The following is a 5,036-nucleotide window of genomic DNA, read 5'->3' as shown; positions in this document are numbered from 1 at the left end:
TCTTTAAACGAGGAAGCAGTTGGAGTAATAGGGGTAGAGTGATTATTGGACATTGAATGATCAATAAATATGTCTGGTGGTTTAGGCGGAATGGGAGTCTGAGGTGAATTTCCAGTGGCTTCTGGGTTCATTCCCGGGGATTGTTTGTATTGCGATCTTTAATTTCTCTTGATGTACTAGATATTAGTAATGGGGTTTAATTAGTTATTGTTACGCCCCACAATATTATGTTAACATTATATCCTGCAGTATTATATTATGACAGTGTTGCACCCAGCAGTATTACATTACAGTGATGTTACGCTTCGCAGTATTAAGTTACAACGATGTTGCACCATGTAGTATTGTACGTTGAATTTGTCGTAAGGTAATTGACAACAGTCAAAGAAAAATATTATTTGGAGATTATAAGGATTATGATATTTCGAAAGTGATGAGTAAATTCGTGAAAGTGAAAGGGTAAGCTAAATCGAAGTAAATGAGTTTCGTCAAAGTTTGGCATGGTGGGATAAAATATGGCCTAAGCTAAAATACCTGGTATTTATGGACTAGTATCATACAAGGTACCACATGGCCATGATAGTAAGGTGTATAAGATATGTTAAAAGCGAGTAGTGTTTTAAGTAATTTAAGATAATTTTTAAATTATGCGGGTAACGGGACATTAACCAATTAACTAATAAGTAGATAAAGATTAATAATCTTCACCCCACTCCCCACGTGGCATTAGGCCACTATTCAAACATATGCCGTATTGTCATATATGCTTAGTAGACCAAGTAACGTGTAAATCATCAAATGACTCATTCTTATGAGTCATTTTTAAAGTCTTATATGTGAGACATTAGGAATTCCTTGTTAAAGATTAAAAGTGTTCTGCCTTTGGTCCAAATACGAAACATTGAAACAGAATCAAAATTTCATTTTCAACCAAAGCTTCATTCAAAAGTAAATTCATTCCAATTTTCAACAAATCCAAAGCAAATGATGAGAACAAAAACGTTACTCATTCCAAAAGAAAGCAAGAAGGCTTCCTTTCATTAGTTTAAATGTTGGAGATCATAAGCTATTTTTTTTTATAAAGAAACGTTAGAAGCAGGAGCTATAACTCGCTCTGATCTTCTTTAAAAACGTTAATAACAACAACAAATTTTCCAACGAGGATTTGTTGGAATGGTAGCTTTCGCACCCCCTTTTTTCCTCCGCGGAGAAAAGTTCGGGTTTCGATATTCATGGGGTAATAACTCATTTCCTTTTAAAAACTCGGTATTTGAAGAGTCGCCACTTAACGGATTATGGTGCATTAGGGAACCTAGAACTATTAACTCTTAGACTATTTCGCATTACCAGAGATTAGGGTAAGGGCTCAAAATAACCTTGAGGAGAAGGTGTTAGGCACCCTCTCAGTCCACAATGGTAGGTCCCGTCCGAACTTATATTCATGAATTAGTCCATTAACAAAAAAATAGTTGAATCAAATAATTTGCAAATAAAGCACGTTGGACGTTATATAACTCAAAGGTTTTGAACAAGTTGTATATAAAACAAAGTTTTAAACAGAAGGGATTTGGGAAAGGAGGGGTCTTAGGTTGGTTAGTCTACAGGATCACCCCACACAATATCCGGTAAACACTCCTCGATGAGGGGATACACGTGACATTAGCGCGTAGTCATCATATCCCATATCTACCCTTCCCACCCTGTGGTCTTAGCCTAAAGTGTGCTAGTAAACTTGACGAAGCCTATGCGTGCACTACCCGTCCCTTCCTTGTGGCCTTGAAGGTATTTTAGGACCTCTAAATTTGGACAGTTCTAGACGACCCCTAAGGTGCTTAAAAGGAGAAAATTTTAATGCGACAGGCAATAACAAATATGTCCTTAGCAAATAAGGCAGAAAAGAAGCAATTAGAGGTTCAAGTTCATCTCCACAGATAATGCATGTAAACAGCACGACTCAAACACAAATAAGGGCAATATTGTTAAACAGTATCCTAAGATATGATGTCTAGGTGAATATCAGAACATGTGAGATATGTAGTTTTTATTTTTATAAAACTCAGAAGTAATGGCCCTATCCTTTTGCCCACTGATTTTAAAATCATAACAATATTAAGTAGTAGAAACAGTTTCAGAGTTACAGAATTTAAACTTACCCTATGGGCTTGCCTAAACGCTGGATAATGGCATCCTATGAGCATGATACTATGTTTGACATAGTAAAACAGTGGGTAGATTTTGAAACTAACTCTTGAGTCCTTATAGGCATGCTTTCTAATAGTGAATTAAAGTAGTATTTGAGAGAATTCATTTCAGGAAAACAACCCGCTAATTAGACCAACTTCGAAGCAAACTACTCAAGAACTAGATTGACTTATTTAAACTAAACTGATTTTAGATCTAGGCAGTGTATCTGATGTTGTTTCCTATAGGCATGATATCTAATTGTTTAAGAGAAGATGTTAGAAACTTGTAGGCATGATAACAAATGAAAACACATGTAAACACTCGTTATAACAGAAGTTGAACTGGACCATATCCTATAGGTATGGTATCTACTTGTAAAGTTGATTTTAAGACCTATAAACATGATTCCTATTATTGGAACCACTTGAAATCTATAGGCATGATTTCTAACATGATAAGGCAAACATAGCAAATATAACATCCTATAGGCATGGTTTCTAACCATATTACCCCTAAAATATGTAACTACCCACCCTTTTTCACTAGTTACCTCAATATTTATTTACAAATTATTACAAACAAAATGAATGAATTACATAAATAGATAAAAAAAGATGAAGCTACACTATAGGGAGCATGAAGTAGGCCCAAGTGATTTCCCAAGACCTCAATTAGCCTTAAATACCTATTTTATAGACAATATCATTGTCTTTGTGCATCAAAGTTCCCTAAGGATCTCAAGGACCCCGGGCAGTGCTCACACCTAGACTTTATAACCAAATGAGTAAGTGTAGTGTGGAAGGGCCAGCCTCAGTGTGCCAGAGTTCACAAGGTTCTCAAGAGGATCCCAAGGCAGTACACACACTGGAGGGGGCAGAACCTAGTGACTTAGGAGTAGAGTGAGAGTGCTTGACACAATTTGAAAGGTTTTAGTGGGAAAACAATGTTAAAAAGAGATTTGCTTGAAATAGTTTTGTAATAAAACACATAGGGAGTTAATAAATAAGACAGTTTAAAAGGGTAAGGTGAAAAACAATCAGTCAAACCAAATACAGAACCAGAAAGAAGTTCATCAACACTTCAATACATGGAGTCAAACAGGTGCACACATCCACTTAGGGGTAATGGGGATTTGAGGTAAGCATAGGGCACATAGTAAGCACAGATGCACATAGGTACAGAATCATAGGAGCCTTAAAAGGAGTCAAGGAATTAAAAGTATAGCATGAACTGTAGAGTTAATACAGAATCAATAGGCTTAGGATAGCCAATTACTTCATATAGGAAGGTGCATGCTAGGGATCAGAGAAACATAGTCACATTGGGTCATACTAGAAGGGGTATTCTAAGGGGTATATAGCATGCAACAAAGAAGACAGTGAAGTATGCATGTTAATTGCAGGTTGAACAACAAAATCATAGATAGAAGCATATTAGAAATATGACAAATTGAAGTAATAGGAGAAGCATTTTATTTTGGGACTTGAGTTAAAATTGGAACATACCAATAAGGGTATAGTAGCACAAAGTGAAAGAGAAGCCAATAGTTAGTATTGGCTTTCTGCCGACTGACTTTAGACAGTATTAAGTAACACAAAAGAGAGCAGAAAGCGTTTAGTTTGAAAGAGAGAGTTTTTGAACCAATGTGTTCGTCTTTGTGTCAATGAGAAAGTAAGCATATATAGTAGTTTGAAACTAGGTATAATAAGGCAAAATCACAATGGTATAGTAATTATGGAACTCGGAACCAATTAGAGCAAAATCAGTACAAGTATTCCCATAAGTTAAGGGAATCGGTTCAAACGGTAAGAATAAGTAACAAGTAAGGAAAGAAATCAATATATGACCAATAAGGAAAGATTTCAAATTCAGTAAGTATAGGGTAAACAATTAGGGCTAAGTTCAAAAAACCCGAATTAAAGTAGGAATAAAATACTAATGTAGACAAGGTAAGCAAATCAATCAATTTGAATAGAAAGAGTAGGAATCGAAGGTTTAAAGGAAGGTCTTCCAATCAAACCATGAAATAGGGAATCTAGAATCAATCAAAAAGAAAGTCATGATTCAGTATTCAACATATAAATAGAGTAAGATAAGAACAACCAGACATAGCAAACACGAAGGTTAAACAACACTAATAGAAAGGAGCAAGTCTTGAATAGTCAAGATGGACACAAGCACATAGAAGTGATATAAGTTAGGCTAAAAACTCAGTTGGAACATATTCGAGGCAAGATAGTCACAGAAACTCAAACAAAAAATGATCAGTCATGCTAATACACAGAACCAAACGAAGAAACCTAGAAAATTAGGGATTTCAATATAGACGAGATGAAGAGGTAGTAAAATCATAGAATCAGTCAAAAATATGCAAGTAATAAAAGTTTAAACACAAAGAATCAGTTAAACAAAATTTTAAAAGAAGTTCTGAAACACTAAATTTTAGAAGAAGTTGAAAAACACTTGAAATCAACGATTCTTGCAAAAGAGTTCCAAGGACAGTGTAAAACATTAAAGAAACAAACTCAAATCGTCTTAGATCTTGTGACGACCTAGCCAGTCGTCTCATGACTTACCGCTCCGTTTTCTCCATTTTTGCTTCTTTGTGCTTTGTTTATCCGTGTTATGTGGTATCAGCTTGGTCGGATCGAATCCAGAATAATTTTTGTAAGGTTTGAGACACTTTGTCTCTTTTAAGGAAGCTTAAGTTAGAAAAGTTAACCGGATGTTGACTTAGGTGTTAAGGGCTCGGATGTGAGTTCCAATAGTTCAGATAGCTTCGAGAGGTAATTTGGGACTTAGGAGCATGATGGGAATGAGTTTTGGAGGTTCGGAGTAGATTTAGGCTTGAA

The sequence above is a fragment of the Nicotiana sylvestris genome, chromosome 10 (assembly GCF_000393655.2).
Source record: "Nicotiana sylvestris chromosome 10, ASM39365v2, whole genome shotgun sequence".
NCBI classification, from domain to species: domain Eukaryota; kingdom Viridiplantae; phylum Streptophyta; class Magnoliopsida; order Solanales; family Solanaceae; genus Nicotiana; species Nicotiana sylvestris.
The sequence above is the reverse complement of the archived record's forward strand: the minus strand, read 5'-3'. Positions refer to the sequence as shown.